Raw genomic sequence first — 20893 nt, forward strand, 5'->3', positions numbered from 1 at the left:
TTTGTGTAGTCTTCCAAAGGCGCTATTTGCCTTGGCGAGTCTGTTGTCTATCTCGTTGTCGATCCTTGCATCCGATGAAATGGTGCAGCCGAGATAGGTAAACTGGTTGACCGATTTGAGTTTTGTGTGGCCGATGGAGATGTGGGGGGGCTGCTAGTCATGGTGGGGAGCTGGCTGATGGAGGACCTCAGTTTTCTTCAGGCTGACTTCCAGGCCAAACATTTTGGCAGTTTCCGCAAAACAGGACGTCAAGCGCTGAAGAGCTGCCTCTGAATGGGCAATTAAAGCGGCATCGTCTGCAAAGAGTAGTTCACGGACAAGTTGCTCTTGTGTCTTGGTGTGAGCTTTCAGGCGCCTCAGATTGAAGAGACTGCCATCTGTGCGTATACGTATAGAAATTATGGAGAGTCTTTGTTTACATATTGAATCTTCTCAAGCACTTCACAAAGTATAGCTACTGGTAGGCCTCTTCATGATTGCATCAACATGGAGGCTCCAGGACAGATTCTCAGAGATGTTGAACACCCAGGAATTTGAAGTTCTTGACCCTCTCCACTACTGAGCTCTCAGTGTTCCGCTGACTCCCTCCTGAAGTTCACAATCATCTCCTTGGTTTTGAAAATGTCGAGCACAGGTTGTGGTGACACCACTCAAAGAGCTGCTCTCTCTCCTTTCTGTACGCTTCCATATTCTATTCTACCGACAACTGTAGTGTCATCAGAAAACATTAGAATTGTTCCTGGCCACACATTCATGGGTGTATAGAGCAGTGGGCTAAGCACGCATCCTTGGGGTGCACCTGTGTTGATTGTCATTGAGGAAGAGATGTTGCTTCCAATTTGTACTGAATGGTCTTCCGCTGATAAAGTCAAGGATCCAGTTGCAGATTAGCACAGAGGTATTGAAGGGTGAGTTGTAGTGGATGAAGAGCAGCTGTATGTATGAGTTGCTGTTTTCAAGGTGATCCAGAGCTGAGTGGAGAGCCAGCAATATTGCATGTGCTGTGGAGCGATTGTGACGATAGGTGAATTGCAAACCTCTCAAAGATTTAATCACAGTAGGAGTTAGTGATTCTGGGTGATGGTCGTTGAGGCAGCTCACTCTACTCTTCTTGGGCACTGGGATGAATGATGCCTTTTTGAAGCATGTGGGAACCTCTGCCTGCACCAATGAGAAGTTGAAAATATCTGTGAACATTTTGGCTAGTTGATTGACGCTGATTTTCAGTGCCTTGCCAGGTATGTTTTCAGGGCCTGACACCTCTTAAATGATGTTCTAACTTTGTCCTCAGAGACAGATATCACAGGATCCTCAGCCTTTGCAGGATTCTAGTAGGCATTGTTTGGTTCTCCTCTCAAAGCGGGCGTAGAAGGTGATCTACTTATTGGGTAATGAAGCATCACAGCAATCTATGGGTTTTGCTCTTGCTTTGTAGGCTGCAATTGTGTATTGTAGGTATAGAAATACACTAGCATGCGGAGACGTGGTTCATCATTCATACTAAAAATGGTTTCCCACGCCACACAATATATATGTGTTATGACATAATACCCAGGCTTGCATACCAGGCCTGTGTGATCCACACATTCCACCACCACAGAATAAATGTCATTAAACATGCCCATAGTTTCAGGTATACTAAACTACAGTGACTAAGGAGTGTGTGTGTGTCTGTGTGTATATCTATATCTATATATATCTATATATAGATATATATATATATCTATATATATATTGATGTGTTAATTTGCAATATAAATATAAATACCAAGTAGTGAAGTCATGGTACATAGTCCCTCAGACATTCCGGAGAGCGTCTTTTTTGATCTTCGCGAGGCCGAGTCTCTGGGGATTATTTGCAGCTTCTCAGGACTCTTTGCCTTGACAGGAAAGTCCTCCTCCTCAGAGCTTGCTGCTCTTGATTGATGTGCCACTTCCATATGTTAGTTCCCATTAGCATAGAATAAAACAGGGGCTTAGTTTCTTAAGGATGATGCCTCTTATCCAAGTCTCTTTATTGCCTCTGTAATCTTGTGCAAGCACTTGTTCTCCAACTTCCAGAGATCGAGTTGGTTTACTTGGAAGAGTGGACTGTTCAATACAAAAGCCATTGTCCAGGTGTACTGATGAGAATCAGGTCCTTAAATTGCACCCAAACATCAATTCTGCAGGTGTCCTTTTTCTTGATGAGTGAGGGGTATTTCTATGTGCTACAAGAAAATCCGCAATTTTGTGATTCAAAACTGAGGTCCATTATCGGAAACAAGTTCTGTAGGTAATCCATATGATGCAAACATACTTCAGTCTTTCAGTTGTCTGGATTGTTGTTGCTGTTCACATGTGTGATACTACTGACCATTTGGAGTGTGCATTGACAACAATAAGGAAATTTTCCCCATAAATGGACCCGAGAAGTTCACATGAATCCTGTCCCATGGTCGGGTTGGCCATTTCCATGGGTTCGCTTCAGCTTGTGATGCCTTGGGTTACATTTCCTGACAAATGCAACAACTCCTCACTGTTTGTTCGATATTGATGTCCATTGATGGCCCCCAAACATGCCCTCGCGCCAGAGCTTTCATTTGGATCATTCCTGGATTGTTGTTTTGTGCGCATGTGTGATATCACTGGCCATTTGAAGTGTGCATCGACAACAATAGCTGGCATGTATCTATCTCTGTCTCATGTTTTAAGAATTGTATCGGAAAAGAGAGTGATAGATGGAAATTTAAGAGCTGAGGGATTAAATAACTGAAAATGGTTTTGCCTAAAAACATCCACTTACACTAGTGTGGAGAAGAAAGCATATGTGAAAGAAGGTCTTTCACCTATGAAAGAGTTCTTGCAAGGCTACAGTGCTAAAATGGTTATAGCAATTGGAGTCATGGAAGCATTTGAAGATTTTTAAAATCAAATTGTGAGTGGGCAAGGAACTAATGCAGGTCATTGGAATGATGGTTTAAGAGGAGTGTTGAACACCAGGGGTATCTAAGCCTCAGTTTTTTTTTTGTCAAGAGGTGGCAGTAGTCAATTCTTTCCACTAATAAGAATGCATGGAATTAAGGATAATTGGCAGTTCTGGGAACTGACGAAGTAAAAACAGCAGGTTGGGATTAATAGGTCAGTTTTAGATTGGAAATCAGTAACTATTGTGGTGCCACAGGGTTCCTCTCAGAACACATTCAGGTCTTCTCTTAGGAGAACTTTGACTGTTGTGTTCAAACTTCCTACTAAATGTGTCACTTGTGTTTCTCAATGAAGATAAAAGCCCTTGTTGGCAATTATTTGAACTACCGTAGCACCCTTTTGTGGGATATAAGCTTTGTTATTTCTAATTGAGGGTAACTTTAGAAATTCTGGGGAACCAAGAGTGAAGATCTGCATGAATTGAAAAGTTTATGATTTTAGTTTAGCAGCAGGAGAACCCATATCTAATCTCTGTAGCTGTTGATCCCATTGTATAGTATGTAATACCTAAATTTTTAGAGGGCCTGAACAGGTGACTATAACAAGTATTTGGCCTCATGTTTATGTTAATTAGAGGCTGATATTAATGGAAAGAACCATATATTTGTTATTGGCAAGTATTGGACAAGGGATTTGTCAATACCCACAAACTATAAATAAGTTTAGCTCTAATTAAACCACCATGCACACAAAATCCTATGTCCATTCCAACCTTTGCAGCAATCACCTGCAGATTACTGCTGGACCAAATGTGATGTTTTGCTCAGGAACAGTCAACAAGACCTATCACAATTCACACTTTAATTCAAATGAGGCTCTTAGACCAGCTCATAAACTCTGCTTTGTTATTTAATCAGAATCCCTAGGTCATGGCTGGACTCCTGCCCTCTTGAAGGAGCCAATGAAGTTTTAAGGTGGCTGGCTCAGCTTCTCCTTAACTGTGTAGAGATCTTACTTTTGATATTTATTTTGCAGTAAGCTATTTATTTTAAATGCAGCTCCAACTAAAATTAACCCTTCCTCTATGCACCAAACTGGCGGCATGTGAATCAGTAAGTATTAATCATAATGAATAACAGAAGGGACGGATGCCTCCAATTCTGAGTAATAAATGTACAGGCTGTCTTTCAGGTTTGAACAAGGCAATCTTGGCAGCAATCAAAAGGATATCATTCAGCCTAATTAAAGGAGCCAGTCTCTCTTGTACAGAGAAAGGTAGATGTAAATACAATAGTTTTATTTGTTGAAAGCTCACTGCTCCATTGCATGTCAGGCCACAAGTGGATCATGCAAAATAAGCTCATTTCTCTGCCAGCTCTATGCAATTGGCCATAATGAAACTTTTCATAATTAGTTGCTCAAAGCTTCAATATTAACAAGTTTTGAAAGAAATAAAGTCTAGGCCAAATTCCCATACTGCCTGAGAGCAAATTCCAAGCTCAATCACAATCAGATAATAGATCTGATAGCTTGAATGCAGGGTAGGGACCATACACTTGGCAAAGACAGTTGTTGCCCCCTACCTCTCTCCCTCTCACATTATCACAAAATGTCATCAGAAAAATTATATATCTCTGGAATTGAATTCAAAATAAGATAATGACGGCTTGTATGCTTTAATTTCTAGGTTGGCTTAGAAAGTAAGTAGTAATAAGAGAAAATAATGGAAGTTAATGACAGTTGTTTAATGTTTATGTTTCAATAAAAAAACCTGCATATAGAAAGTAAATTAATTCAATGTTTCACAAATATTGAAGATCATTCATCTATAGAATGCTGATATGGCATATAGATTTTGATAGGATTGGATTACCCAATAGCTTTACATATCTCAGTACATATCGTTGAGTACGGAGATTAATAGTATAGATCAATGGCTCGCAACCTTTTTTTCCACTCATATACCTCCTTAAATAATCCTGTGCTAACCACAGAGCACCTGTGGATTACTTAAGGTGGTATGTGAGTGGAAAAAAAAGGTTGAGAACCTCTAATATAGTTCACTCTTGAGGTAGATCAAGTTGTGGAGTATTCAGTATGGAAATAGATGAAGATGTTGATGGTTTAGTATGCAGGTATGTTAATTTTCTGGACGCAATTAGCATATTATCCTTTCACCTGATTTAGTTGTTGTCTAGATCTTTAGGAGTTGAAAGTTTCAACTCTACTCTTTGTAAGATTATTAAATGATTTGTAACGTTCTGGCTAATTGCTGTTAAACTCAATTGAGTGAAATGAAAGTCCTTTAAATTTGGCACAGATTCCTTCTTCTTTTACTCTGAGAAGATGCCCGATGTGAGAAATAGGAAAATCACACTGATGCAATAGTGGTTGGTTCTGAAGAGAGTATGAGGGTTTATTGTCATAAGAACAATATATAGATACCCCAAGATTCTTACCTTTTGCACCCAGAAAAGTAAGACACACTAACAACAATAGTATAAATTAAATTACTACGATGTGCCACAAGACGGAGAAAGGATAGAGTTATTTATCCAGTATAAATAAAAGGATAGATAAATAAATATTCACAGTTGCAGTTAGTGCAAATAAAGTAGGTGCAGACAGATATTTTGGCAGTCCCCAAGTAGTTTATGGTTAGGGTAGTATGGTGAGGTTCAAGAGCCTGATAGCTGTTGGAAGAATCGAGAACCTAGATGTACTGGATTTCAGGCTCCTGAATGTAACAGTGGGAAGAGGTTGTGACTATGGTGATAATTTCAGATTTATTGTCAAAAGTTCATACATGACATCACATACCACCCTGAGATTCATTTTCCTGCAGGTGAGGCAGAATTACCACTTATTGGTAGTGCAAAAAAAACTGTACACAATGTATACATGTAAACAAAATGACTATGCAATATAGAGAGAATTTTTTAAAAAATCAATGAAGTCCAAAAGAAAGAGTTTTTAAATGAGTCCCTGATTGAGTTTATTGATGAGGGAGGGGTAGCAATTGTTCCTAAACCTGGTGGTGTGAGTCTTGTGGCACCTATACCTCTTTCCTGCTAGTAGCAGCAAGAACAGAGCGAGTGCTGGGTGATGTGGATCCTGATGATTGCTGTTGCTCTCCAACAGCAGCGTTCCCTGCAGATGTTCTTGATGGTGGGGAGGGTTTGGATTATGATGTCCTGGGCTGCGTCCACTACCTTTTGCAGAGCTTTCCGCTCAGTGGTATTGGTGTCTCCATTCCAGGCCATGATGTAGCTAGTCAGCATACTTTTCACCACACATCTGTAGAAATTTACCAGAGCTTCTGGTGTCATACCAAACCTCCATAAACTCTTGAGCAAGTAGAGGAGCTGACATACTTTCTTCATAATGCTATTAGTATGTTGGATCTAGGAAAGATCCTCTGAGATAGTGAGTCCCAAGAATTTAAATTTGCTCATCATCTCCACCTCTAATCCCCCAATAACCATTGGATCGTATACCTCTGGTTTTCTCTTCCTAAAGTCAACAATCAGCTCCTTTGATCAGATGGGGATCATTAATGATGTTGGCCACCTTCATAAATCTCTTCAATGGATAGAAGAATGGTACCCATGGTGGGCTTGGCGAGGTTTTTCACAGGCCTCTGCATTCCTGGGTATTCAAGTTTTCAAACCTGCTTGAGATGCAACCAGTTAGTATTGCCTCCACAGTACACCTGTGGAAGTTCAATAGAGTAATGGATGTCATGCCAAATATCCTAAGACTTCTTAGAAAGCAACCACTTTGGTGTAGTTTTTTCCACAGTTGTTGTGAATTGCTGGTTCCAGAAGAGGTCCTTCAATATGCAAATATCCAGTAAATTGCTAATGCCTTCAACTGTCATCCTGCTTATGAAGACAGGTGCATGGTCCATCAGCTTAATCTTAATCTCCACAATAAGCTCCTTAGTTAGTCTTGTTGATGTTGTGAACAAGAGCATTGTTCTAGCAACATACAGCAAGACTTTTAATATTTAGTCTAAATTCTCATCATTACCTATCATTTGCCCAACAACAGTGGTATCAAGAATTAACATGGATTAAGTTGGAGCCAAACTTGGTATAGGGGAATAGAGCAGTGTATTAAACATTCAGCCTTGAGGTATCCCTGTATTAATGGTCAGTGGAGGTAATGCTGCCAGTCAGCACTAATTGGGGTCTGCTGGTGAGGATGTCGAGCATCCAGTTGCAAAGAGATAGAGTGCAGATCCCTAATTCTGATTATTGAGTGTGATGAACAAAATAGAACATTCAAAAGTAAATCCATATCAAGTGGATTCTGTGATGCCAAGGTGGGTTCAGATAAGGCGTTAGCCTATTACCTGCTATTGGACAAGCAGCCAGAGACCAAATCTCACCATGGCAACTTAAAATTTAAATGTAAACAATTAAATATAACTGGAATAAAAGGCTAGTGTCAGCAAAGGTGGCCATGAAACACCAGGCTTGTGGAAAAATCGATCAGATTCACTAATGTTCCCTAAGGAAAGAAATATACTATATTTACTCACTTTTGCTTGGGGACTTTTTGTGGACTTTTGGGATGGGCAAACATTAAAATCCTCCTTCATGTTAAATATAAAGAGAAAGAATGAACTAGGCAACACTATTTGCATTTCCAATGGATCCCGGACCTCTGGATGTTTACAAATAGATGAACATACAGAGAGTCTCCATGATTCCATTTATGCACTTTCTTAAACATGACTTGATTAGATATTTGCTGTCTGTCCAATCTGCAGATAGTGATTGGGATCCATCCTGTCAGAAGTGGAAGAGTTGTGGGAATAATTTTGGAAGAAACAAAGAACCATATGTTTTGAAACTATCATATATTTTGACAGATAAGATGACACTTGAAGCACCCAAAAACTCATTAAAAAAAAAGGGTCATCCTATAGGTCAGATACAAAAACAGTGACCTTAAAATTCTACTCAAAATACCACTTGATTTGTTCCATCACCCACCCAGACCCACCCTATAACAAATTTTTAAGCTCCTGATATATTTTTAAAAAGCTACTGTAGTGTATACAATTTTTACTTGACACTAAAATCCCTTACGATGTGCTGTTAAACCAATAAAAGAAGGGTAAAATTAAAAAAAAACACATCACACCCATGTAAAATCGCTAGCTTCATTGTCTGAGGCAAATAACTTGGCAAGCACAACCCAGAGTCTGACTGTTTACATGTCATCATTATGGGTCCCATTCTGAATCTGGTGAGTCAGCTTTGGCTTCGTCGGCAGTGTCCCACAATAAATCATCCTCCATACCATCCATTACACTAGAGGTGCCACACTTTTTGAAAGAATTTATTAGAGTCTCAGGTTTCACTTTATCTCTTAATCACTTTGTGATGGTGCTTCACCCACCAACTCAGTCAACATGACACCAGCTCATACAACACACATATGGTATCAGTATGTTTGAGGGGTCATCTTATGCCACCAATATGAGCTAAAAGCATGAAATTCAGACTGAAATTGGGGTCTCGTCTTATCCGAAGATCACCTTATCTACTGAAATATACGGTTTGTGAAATAATGATAACAAAAAATACCATTTTAATTTCTGTTCCAATTCATTCCAAAAGCAGCTGTGAAAGGAACAACTCATATGAAGAAAGCTCTTCTTGTTCCTGCCTGCCAACTGTGGAAATTTGGCCATAAGAAACTTGAATCCAACAGTTCTAGTTCCACAGCTGCCTCTTTTCTAGAAAGTGAAAGGAGATCTCGGAATCCAAGAGAAACAGGAGTAATAATAGGCTGGATCACAAAGGGGATAAAAAAGCAACAGTGGCTTGAGGAATTGCAGGCATATCTCTACATAAGTGTCATCAAATTCAGGATTTCCATGTGAATGCAGGAATCACAAATCTGGGCAATTTTCTGATTCGGCGTACGCTCAACTTCCCCTCAGTCCAATGGTGCAGAGCAAAAGGCAATGCCTCAATACTTACATAGGGAATCTTCCTGTTGAATCTGTGCCTGGCTGGTTCAAGAATAGCATTTCCATCCATTTGAACAGCGAGAGAAGACAGAGAGAATAAAGGACTAGGAAATTTATACTTATTTGAAATAATTTGTTTTAGTTAATTAGAGACAATTAAGTTAGGTTAAATGAGTTCTGAAATGTTTTTGTTGCATTTTTCCCTGCTTTGAAATTGTGAATAATTTAATGCTTTTTGGTCAGCTGTCAAAAAATTTTCTGCTTTGGGCAGGCTTTGTTTTGTATCTCCCTGTAGCGGTAGCTACAGAGAGGGAGTGAAATAATGAGATGACACACTGTGAGTCAGTTTCGCTTCCATTGGTTATATTTGAAAAGCTTGCGCTGTGCCTCGTAATGCAGCTGGCAAGTCCTGCCTCTGCATGGGTGGTGACGTAACGATGCAGCCAAGTGCATGTGCGCGGCCACTCTGACCACGAGGGAAGCAAACCCGGTGGTGCCATCTTGACACGGCTGCTCTGCTGCCACAGCCGTGACAAACGCAGAGCCGGTTCGCCACATCCCCACCATATTGCATTGCAATTTGGCCTGTTCCCTCAAGAATCAACCCAGTATATTTTCTATTTCCTATATTGGTCAGTAACAAGTCTGAATGGCATTCTGCTGCCAGGATATTCTGCTAATTATACTAATGTTCCGATTCCAGGAATTCTGACATCCCTGTGACTTGACTCAGCTCACTGTAGCTCAGGAAAGGAAACAAAGTGGAATGTTGAATGCAATAAATAAGTGGAGAGTTGATCTTTACATGTTCTTGTAGGTTTTCATCTTGGTGTTAACATAAGAGCATTAGAAGTGTTTTAAATCCTTAATTTAAAATGTTCATACACTTTAGGCTAGCACCTTTGAAATGAAGAAATTGTATGTGGTCTGATGTGTCATCTCCAGGAGTCAAATAAAGGCAAGTTCTTTCTGTACTCTTAGTTGGATAATGAGGTGAAGGAGATAAAATCTTCATAAAGCATTAGATAGAACCATAGAACATTACAGCTCAGAAACTGGCCCTTCTAGTCAGTGCCGATCCATTTTTTATGCCTCATCCCACTTACCTGCACCCGGTCCATATCTGTCCCACTCATGTACCTGTCCAAATTCATGTTAAATTTTAAAACTGAGTCAACATTCCCCACTTCAGCTGGCAGCTTGTTCCACACTCCCACCCATCTCTGTATATAAGTTCCCCTTTATATCCCCCCGAAACTTTAAATGTAGCTTTACTTCAAAAATGACATCTGTGAAATGTCTAATTCAGCACTTTGAGGAAGAAATGAAAGAGGGAAAAGCTGGAGAAAAAGGAATAACAAGATCAGCAAGATGAACTAAGTAACCTCTTCCATGGGTACAGAGCCAATGGATAGTGCTGCTTTGTGAATCTTTCAGTATGGGTTGCTGTATTGGGAAATCTATCCAGGCAGAAGCATTCTCAGGGACTTACCCACTTTGCAGCTATCCACTTCAGTTGCCAGTTGAGCAAAATCTGGCAGCATCAGAGAAGCCAGATGTCATCTATTTGATCTGTCCTTCATTACTTTCAACAAAGCACAGAAAATAGAGCTTGAATGAATAAATGAGCAGCCGGTCTGATACTGCCAGTTTTCAGGAAGCCAATCTACTAAGTAAGACTACATTATTGAAGCTGCAGGTTTCACTTTTTAAATAATGTGATCTTAGGTTGTCCTGCAGAGGGCACTGGTGCATTGAAGTTCAGGGAAGGAAGCACCATATCAATGCTTTAATATTTTTTTTAAATTAAAATTTTATTTAAAACTCTGTAGAAGCTAATTCCAACCACCCAATTACACCCAATTAACCTATAACTCTGTTTTTGGAGGGTGGGAGGTGAGAGCACCTGGGAAAACCCATGCATGTCACGGGGAAAATGTACAAACTCCTTACAGACAACACCAGATTAAAACCTGAGTTACTTATCCTTGGTTACTTTCCCTGCCTGGATCAATTGCATAATTTTATCAGCTATAGCAGGCAAAAACTGATACATTGTTCAGTAAGAAGTTACTGAAATTATTCATTAAAAATATTAGAATTTTCTATATATCTGAAGGAAACCTTGATTTTGACAAACCAGCTAGTTCCACATGGTGTAGGCATCCCTTATAATTTTTAAGGAGTGACAGTGACTTCCCTTTTTGAATTGCCACAGTCCTAATGTGATAAATTACCAGAAAATGCCAATGGTGGGGGGGAAGGAATGTTAGTTTCAGGTCAGTAACCTGTCAGCAGAACCTGAAAAGTGTTACAGATGTACAATAAATTTTGTTGTACTATGATTTGAAGGCTATAAATGCATGTATAATGTGTGGTGTAGATTTATTTGGGGGCTAGCAGGAATGATTAGGTGATGTGGTTACAGTTATGAAGGGTCACTTGTGAAATTAGAGCTTTTATCCTTGGGCCTCAGTAGGCCAAGAGAGGCACTGATGGAAGTGTTCAGATCATGAAGGGTCTTGGGTTAAATGGTGAGATGATTTTTTTCTGGATAGTTGGACAGCAACATAAATGAACATTTTTCACATTACCACAAAAAAATTAAAGGGCATCGGAAAAATAACCTTTACATGTAAGGATTGGTTAAAAGCATGCAGACACACAACCAGACATAATGCACATACAGACAAACAATACATATGCAGGCAAGTATTTCATCTATACAAAAAAAAATCTCGAATGATTAGACTGAGCAGTTCCTTTAGTTGTTAAGCATTCTCACTGCCCGTGGAAAGAAACTGATAGTTTTCTATGACACTTATTATAAGCTGATGATTCTGTGAGCAAACTGCCATATTATCTAACATATTTTTGTCCAATTTCACAAATAATTCCCGGATGATAAGTTGGGCATTACATGTATTTAGTGCCTTAAAAGAGGGTAACATTTAGACAAAGTATTCCTTCGGAGAATATTTTTATGAAAGCATTATTTTTCTGTCAGATGCTAAATTCTAGAAATGTGTGACTTTTCTGACCAGGTGCGAAGTTGGCATTCTGATCTTCTCAATCTGTATTATATCATATCCTACACAAATGAGGAACATCCTAACTCATCCAAATTTTCTGTGCAACTGTATTACTGGAAGGCAGCAGAGATCAGCTGGACCAGTCACGCTGGAGTGGACAGCCATTGGTGATTATGAAACACTTTCATTGGACATGTGCCAGTAATGACATTGCCATGAAGCAGAAAAGATTTTAACAAAGATTTGAAAAGCTTAGGGAATACATTTTAAATTTTAATTTTAAATTTAGACATACAGCACAGTAATAGGCCATTTTGGCCATGCAGCCTAATTTACACCCCATTAACCTACAACCCCCGGTATGTTTTCAATGATGGGAGGAAACCGAAGCCCCCGGAGAAAACCCATGTAGACACAGGGGAACACTCAAATTCCTTAAAGACAATTGGGATTTGAATTCCATTCCAGTCCCAATCCATGCCACTGTAAAGGCATTGCACTAACCGCTGTGGCAACTGTGCCACCTTTTTTAACCTTTTCCTATAACTGCTCCTAAAGTCCTGGCAATATCCTTGTAAATTCTCTCTGCACTCTATCAATCTTATTGATATCTTTCCTGGAGGTAGGACCAAAGCTGCATACAATACTCCATATTTGGCATCACCAATGTCTTATGCAACTTCAACATAACATCCTAACTGCTGTACTCAAGACCAATGAGTCAATGCCCTTTTCTCTGCATGATCCCTAGTATAAGACCCACAGTTCCAGCTAATGCTTGTAATATGGGAGATATACTGTGTGCAGTTGGTGATATTGTTGCAAATGCGAATCATGTGGTGAAAAACATCATCCAAGCTAAAGTGAATCATCCTGGAAATACTCCGACCAATCTCCTAATCGTCATAATTATTGACATGATATACCCCAGGTATAATCATTTATAACAACGATCTGCAGATGAAAAATTTCAATTTCAAGGCTATATTGCCAGAAAATGTTCTTAAACTTTTACACAAAGTGCATGGATGCAGGCCCTGAAGGCCTATACCGTATTTGGTGTCAATGTGTCATAGTGGTGAGGCTCTCCATATAGTTTGTTTCACAGGCATTAATCGTACATAATGTCTTTTAATACTTCAGAAGGAATTGCTTTATACATATGTTCCTGATAAGTGCATAAAAATTGATGGAAAGTGGATTACACACTTGTAAAGAAGTTAGTTTTACAGGCAGAACAACCACAATGACTAGGACGGGCAGTGAACTGTTTCATCGTTCAGAAGCTTTGCATTGCCTCCGCTCCAGTTTCATGGGAGGAGCCAATTATCTTCAAACTTTAGTGCAGTCCACTACATTTAAAAATGATGTTCCAAGGAAGACGGACAATTTCAGAGCTGTGAATTAAGAGGCTCAGTGTCAGAATAATACAGTTCAGCAACACATTCACCACCTGCAACGTAAAACTTGCAGTCCTCTGTCTTAATGTTTGGCTTCACCATTATCCCTGTGAAACATTTTGTATTGCACTAGGATCCAAGTGTCTAAAATAGCCAATCTGAACACATAACTCCTGTGAATTAAATGTGTCTGCTCGATGTGAAGGTAATAAGGTCTGCAGAAAGAAGAGACATAATTGAGGGGCCAAAATATGTAAGGGATGAATTGCCTCATGGCTTCTCCCATTCTATTACTGCAGCTGCAGCAGAAATTTTGTCAAAAATTTACACTGGTAAAGGAAGTTCCCACAAAATTATACTGGTAGAAATTAAGACTTTCCCATCAGTCCACCCTGGGTACTGTTCTAAAGCTATTGTATCTCATGGCATCACAGAGTGCCTGATGAAAAAAAATCTTCATTAGAGATAGTTACTGGACCATCTCTCATCTGTACAAAGTGAAGGGACGAAAGTTTAAGGGAGTCGTCAGGGGTAAGTTTTTTTAACACGGAGAGTAGTGGGTACATTGCCAGAGGTGGTGGTGGAGGCTGTAACAATAGGGGCATTTAGACAGGCACATGAATAAAAGAAAAAATAGAGGTTTATGAAGTGGGGAGGGTTAAGTATGTAGAGTTTTGCACAATATCATGGGCTAAAGGGCCTTTACTGTGTTGTAATGTTCTATGTAAGCTGGCATTAAGGAGGTTAATGGAGAGGATTCTTAGAAATAGGATTTACCTGCACATGAAAATGAATAGGTTTATTAGATATAGTCAGCATGGCTTTGTGTGAAGCACACCATGTCCTGTGAAGCTTTTTGAGATTTTTGAGCAGGTGATGAATGATTGTTGTGGGTATGTTGTCTACTTGGACTTCAATAAGACATTTGACAAAGACCCTCATGATAGGTTGACAATCAATGGCATTAACATCATTGAATCCTCCACTATCGCTGACCAGAGACTAAAATGGAATACCCGTATATACAATGTGGTTACAGAGCCGTTGTCATACCCACACTCCTGTTCGGCTCCGAATCATGGGTCCTCTACCGGCACCACCTACGGCTCCTAGAACGCTTCCACCAGCGTTGTCTCCGCTCCATCCTCAACATCCATTGGAGCGCTCACACCCCTAACGTCGAGGTACTCGAGATGGCAGAGGTCGACAGCATCGAGTCCACGCTGCTGAAGATCCAGCTGCGCTGGATGGGTCACGTCTCCAGAATGGAGGACCATCGCCTTCCCAAGATCGTATTATATGGCGAGCTCTCCACTGGCCACCGTGACAGAGGTGCACCAAAGAAAAGGTACAAGGACTGCCTAAAGAAATCTCTTGGTGCCTGCCACATTGACCACCGCCAGTGGGCTGATAACGCCTCAAACCGTGCCTCACAGTTTGGCGGGCAGCAGCCTCCTTTGAAGAAGACCGCAGAGCCCACCTCACTGACAAAAGGCAAAGGAGGAAAAACCCAACACCCAACCCCAACCAACCAATTTTCCCTTGCAACCGCTGCAATCGTGTCTGCCTGTCCCGCATCAGACTGGTCAGCCACAAACGAGCCTGCAGCTGACGTGGACTTTTTACCCCCTCCATAAATCTTCGTCCGCGAAGCCAAGCCAAAGAAGAAAAGAAAGAAAAAAACAAGAACAGCTCAGAAATAAAAAAATCCTGTGGCAAGTAACTTGCATCCAAACTCCCTATATCCTATAAGGCTCAAGTCAGGAATGTGATGGAATACTCTACACCTGTCTGGATGAATGTATGTTCAACAATACTTGCCAAGCTCACCACAATGCAGGACAATAGCAACTCACTTAAGAAGCACCTGAAAGCAAGCATTCGCTCACTCCATCACTGACACACAGCAGTCATTGTTCCACTCTACAGCAACTCACCCAAACTCTTTGGGTAGCACCTTCCAAACCCTTGATCTTGATCAGCTAGAACGACAAGAATAATAAAAGCATGGGGACATCACCATCTAGAAGTTGCCCTGTAAGTCACAAGATAACACCACCAAAGAATGGCAGAATCCTGCGAGTTTCTAATAGATCCTCTCTTCTTACAACATACAAATGTTCTGCTCTCCCTGCACTCTAACACTTTCTATACTATTAATATTTTGTTTGTAAATAATGCTCTTATCTGCCTAGGTGAATGTTAAAGATAACCTGTTTGTAGAAGAACTCCTCTCAGTAGAATGTACTTTGTGATATATGTAAACACCATCTCAACTCGGAAATATATCATCATTCCTTCACTGCTGCTTGGTTGAAATCCTGGAACTAACAGTATTGAGGGAATTCCTACATCTCAAGGACTGAGGCGGTTCAAAAAGGCAGCTCACCACCATCTTCTCAAGAGCAATTGGGAATGGCCAATTAAACGTTGGCTCAGTCAGCTGTCTATATTCCTTAAATGAATTTTAAAAAGTAGAAGTTTACCAGAATGTTGCCTGGATTATAGAATATTAGCTATAAAGTGAGGGTGAACAAACTTTGATTGTTTTTTCTCGAGTATCAGAGGCTGAATGGAGAACTAACAGAGGTTTATAAAATTATGAGATAGTGAAAGTCTTCAGGCCATGGTGAAATGTCAATTACATAAGGGAGCATTGCGTTGACAGGTGGAAGATATACTGTAAAGATGTGTGAGGCATCTTGTTTTACCCCGAGAGTGATAGATGCATGAAACGCACTGCATGGGGAGACAAAATATTTTGGGGGAAAGGGCTGCTTCCTGTGCTGGACTGTTCTATTGCCCTTTGGAAAAGCCAATGGAAACTATAAGATTGTATAAATAGTTTTATTATTCTACAATAAACCAATTCACAGTCCTACACTGATTGAATCTCTGTTGGGTCTCTAAACTCTTCCGTTTTCTTCTAAAGAAACAGTCCCCTTGCCTGGGTGTAAGCCCACAGGTGAAGGTAATTCTTTAGTACCTATAACTGAATCAATCATGTACCTGGTCCTGTCACATCCTACTGCATCTGTTAAGAAAAGGTGTGAGAAATGTTGCGATCTAGGGCAATTGTTGCTCATTTGATGATCTTACAGATTCTGAAAGCCCAGCAGAATTTAGTTTATGTTCCCTATCCTCTCAGTGATGCTGTATTCCAAATGCTACCCCTCAGCAGATTTGTAAACAGGGTAATGATCAGCATTCTAATCTGGGGATTCCTTTTTTGTATGATTTAGCAGCAAGCTGATGGTTAATTAACCAGTACATATTCAAGGTCCCTGAGTTTTGGGACCAATTGTGATTTTACTTAATTATTACATTGTGGCAAAGAAACAATTTATTTAAGAATTTTAAAAATGATCCTTGGACAATTGGACCACGTGAACAAGAGCAGCAGCCAAAATTCAGCCAATAGCATAGAAGTGCTCTTTATGATTTCATAATCAACTCTGAAGGTAGAACCTAGCCTTCTTCCCTTTTAGAAATCTTGGTTGAAGTGCTGGACAGTGAATGAAACAAAGATGATTTGTTGTTATGTAACAGTCTGGCAGTCAGCAGAAAGAGAGCATAGATGGTGTCAGAATCACATCCAACAATGCACATACTCTGAGACTTGCCTCTGAGGTCCATGTGGATTTAACCAAAACAGTTTGAATGAATGAGCTGTTACATGACAAGAACTAAGTGCCAAAGAATATAGTCCTCATTTTCTCCAAAGGTTACCAGAAAACTGTGGAAAATTGTAATGAAACATTGATTTCTTTTTTGGTTTCTGTGCAAAACAGAGGGGGCTATGTACAGAATTGGTCCATCAACTCACACCAGCTTTTATGTATTACTGCAAACAGAAAGACTACCTACCTATTCAGCCAGCCGAATGCGTCGAATGCATCCTTCCCAGTCCTTTCATTTTGTCAGATGTCTGAGGTATCAGCCAGCTTATCCACCAGTTCATTGGGGAGGCTGCTGAGTTTTCATGCTGAGCCTTTGTACCCCATATCCAGCAAACATTAGTCTTTAGCCTAATGTGATACATTGGCAGGCAAAGCTGAGCACAATTATGATTACTAATCGCTCAAGACTTCCATTCCCAAAATTTTAAAGTCATTAATATCACCAGGACTTTCCAAAGCAACTTGCCATGAGTGAAGTCTGCTGTGCTTGACATGATTTTCTTCTGATGAACCAGAGTCAGCGTCAGAAACAATTTAATGGGGGGGTGCGGGTGGGCATTAGCGTAGTGTAGTGTGCGTCGAAAGAACCAAAGACTTGTTGGTCCAAATCAAGGCTTTTAATAACTAAAAGACTGGAGCATATCACAAGTAGGTCGACCAGTCCAGAATGACTTGGTCTGGCTAGGAGCAATCCTTTAAGACCTGCCAGTAGGTGTGGCTACGTTCTCAGCCAATCACAGTCATCCTACACTACATATGTACATATACACATTGGTGATAGAATCTGTACTATCACAGGTAGCCACAGTGGTGGGGGAGGGAGCACAAACTGCTGTTTGAGAACTCACATACTTGTCATGGACCTCTGCTGTCCACTGTAGTGTCACACTTTCCCTCCCTTCGGCATTTCAGACAAATGCACGTGCTTATACCTTTTGGTTTTCATTATGGTGACAGCATCACCTGGTGCAGTCCGCAACCTCCTAGGGACACTAATGCTGTGAGTGGGCTGCGGGGCCACAATAACATTTGGGGGGGGCATGCCTGGAAATACCCTCCCCACTCAATGATGTGATGAACCTAATATTATTTTGTTTCTTTAAATATTTTCTGGAATTATATTATTCTCTCAAAATGTCATAGAATTAAATGGTAGCTTTTGTAAATACAACACAATAGGCCCTTTCAAGCTGCCGTGTAAAATGGGGTTACCCGGACAACTTGCCCAGTTAGTGCCCCACTCACGTGGCAGCTTGAAAGGGTCCAACCCTGTCAGCATGGTCCAAATCCAACCAGGTCCCTGACCTACCTCAGAGGTAGGGAACCCAGTTAAACTTAACCAGGATGCGTCCACTGGCAGCTTTACCAGCAAAATGGTTGACCCAGTTACTCCTGTGATGTCAGTGCTTATGTGCTGGCGTCACAGGGAAACCCCTGGCTGAAGTGCCTGTCGGGATGGGGGGGGGGGGGGAGTGAGAGAGGGATGCCCTTTCCCCTTCTGTTTCCTTCCTCTTCCACCCACATTTACCAACAGAATCCTCAATTCAATCTGATCCCATTTATCCCTCAACTCTCCCCTAATAGTTTCTATTATGCACCATTATCACCTTCTCTACACTGGCTTTTGTTTCGACATCACCCTCTAACTAGCCATCTCCAGCTTTACGTATATGATTTATCTTGCTCCACTGTGCCCCTTTTCTCATCTCTCTCTCTCTCTCTCTCTCTCTCTCTCTCTCTCTCTCTCTGTCTTTGTACCCCTTTTCACACTTGCATCCCAGTAAATCGGCCATTCAGTGTCCCAGGATAGGAATGGGGTTTTGGCCTTTCACACTAGATCACTCCTAACCAGGACACTGAACGCTTTCACACTTGCAAGGGTTTATCCTTGGTGTGTAAAATTCTACCTTTAATAGGAAGTGCCTGTAATGCAATTGCCCGTTTCACACTTGCCTGATCTCAATGCCGGCATCTGCAGATGCCGGGGATTGTACTAGGGGTCGAGGCTGGCAATCCCCGGTGTGAGATGACATCATATGACGCCGGCGTTGAGCAGATTTTGCTTTCACACTGGCCACGTTAAAGGCCGATTGGTGCTTGATTCCTGGGTTCACAGGCAAGTTCACAGGCTTGTGTTTAGCACGTGTCAATCAACCCATTTGATCAGAATCAATTTATTTACAAAATAAATAAAAATAGTGCAAGAAAAAGAAAAAATACAAAGTAAGGTAGTGTCTATGGTTCATTGTTCATTATCCTTCACCACCCTCTGGTTCACTAATGCCCTACTGGCCCCAGTCAAATCCCTCCTACATTATCCTCGCTATACTTCCTATTTCCCCTCAGTCTTGATGAAGAGTTCAGACCCAAAACACCAATCTTCTCTCTCACCATTGCTGTTTGACCCACCAGTGGGTCAACCAGTGGATTGTTTTTTTTTTGCTGCAGAAAATAATGACTCGGCCTTGGCCCCATATGCAAACTCTGTATTAATGTCTCGATATCAAAAATGGATTGTCAACCGTGAAACTTAAAATCTGTATACCCATTTTAACGGAGCTTGAGAAAGTCTATTCAAGTTTACTGGAAGACTATATATCTACAAAAGGCATCTTTGGTACATCTGAGCCTGGTTCTCTCGGCTGAACCTGAACTTTTCACTTAAAGTTTGGACAGAATACTAATGTGAGCAAATTATTCAAAGACTGACCATTAGTATAGCCAAATAGTGAACTAATACTCCAAACTATAGTTACTTCTTGCCTGGTTGAGAAGTGGACTCATAGCTCTGACTGAGACATATTTACTCCTCCACAGATTTACACAGTGTTTTGTCCTGATATGTAATTACCCTATGAAAGATTTGTTACACTGACAAGAATTTTAATGACATCGATTCATTTCATAAATTTGCCTGCCAACTTGTTGGATCGATACTTTTAAGAGGGTACTTGATTATCCACTAGAAGTAATCAACTATACATTCATTTAATTATCATTTCTTTATTTGTATCATACAAAAATAAGGCCTTTTTGGAGATATAATTCCACTTCATTTAATGAAACACGCTGTGTGTGTGTGTCACAAAAGGCAATGAAGTGAAGAGAATAATTTAATTTTTTCATTAAATAGAATTACAGCTGGTTACTTGAGGCTACTGCATACTTAATTGAAAGGAAACCATTTTGTCTTAATTTACTTCCGTAGTTATGAATTACACTCAGCTTGGCAGAAAACATATTGAGAGAGGATTAAAATGGTTCTGAAATTTTTTTTGATGCAAATAGCTGATTAGCAAATGGAACAGCAGACAGGGAAAGATTTTGAGGTCCCCTTTCTGGCAGAGATATGGTGGTCACTCCTGAAAATATCAGGAAAGGTCATCGTGCCCTGGTGTTGTGTCCAGCTTCCTCATTGGATTAACATACCCGATAGCACATAATCAGGTGGTAGAGCTATTTGAGTCCCATTGACTTGATTTGGAACCTGATGGCATTTTTCTTCTGCATTAGTAGTCTCATCTCAGATATTAGGTGTTTTTATGGAGGGCCTCCACTTTGAGGCCAGCTCAATCCCTGGAGAAAAATCTGCACTTACCTTTTTATAGAGCAGCCCTATAAGGCTGCTCCAGCATCACGTTTATGTGGAGCGGCACCTTGGTGCATCCTCCATGGTGACAGTTGCCATGTCACCCTCCATCAACATGACAGCACAAATATGCGGCGAACAATGGGTATCTTCGTTATCCATAATCCTACACGGAGCTGGAACTGCTCTGCGTTTCCAAGAGTGGTTCCAGCTGCGTTGGGGATTATGGGTAACGAAGACGGCCATTGATCCTTCTGCCTGGTGTTGCCACTCCAGCTTGGTGCTGGAAGCAGAGA

General features: G+C 40.7%; 1 long non-coding RNA gene across 1 annotated transcript; it reads right to left on the minus strand.

Annotated features, from left to right (window-relative positions):
* Positions 1 to 13039: 13039 nt before the first annotated feature.
* On the minus strand, positions 13040 to 18394 carry LOC138752479 (uncharacterized). Its single transcript, XR_011350677.1, has 3 exons — positions 18318 to 18394; positions 17196 to 17356; positions 13040 to 13325 (listed from the first exon to the last, which is right to left on the minus strand). It is a non-coding gene; the product is annotated as an uncharacterized lncRNA (long non-coding RNA).
* Between the last annotated feature and the right edge of the window lie 2499 nt (positions 18395 to 20893).

Source organism: Narcine bancroftii, chromosome 2 (assembly GCF_036971445.1).
Source record: "Narcine bancroftii isolate sNarBan1 chromosome 2, sNarBan1.hap1, whole genome shotgun sequence".
NCBI lineage: Eukaryota > Metazoa > Chordata > Chondrichthyes > Torpediniformes > Narcinidae > Narcine > Narcine bancroftii.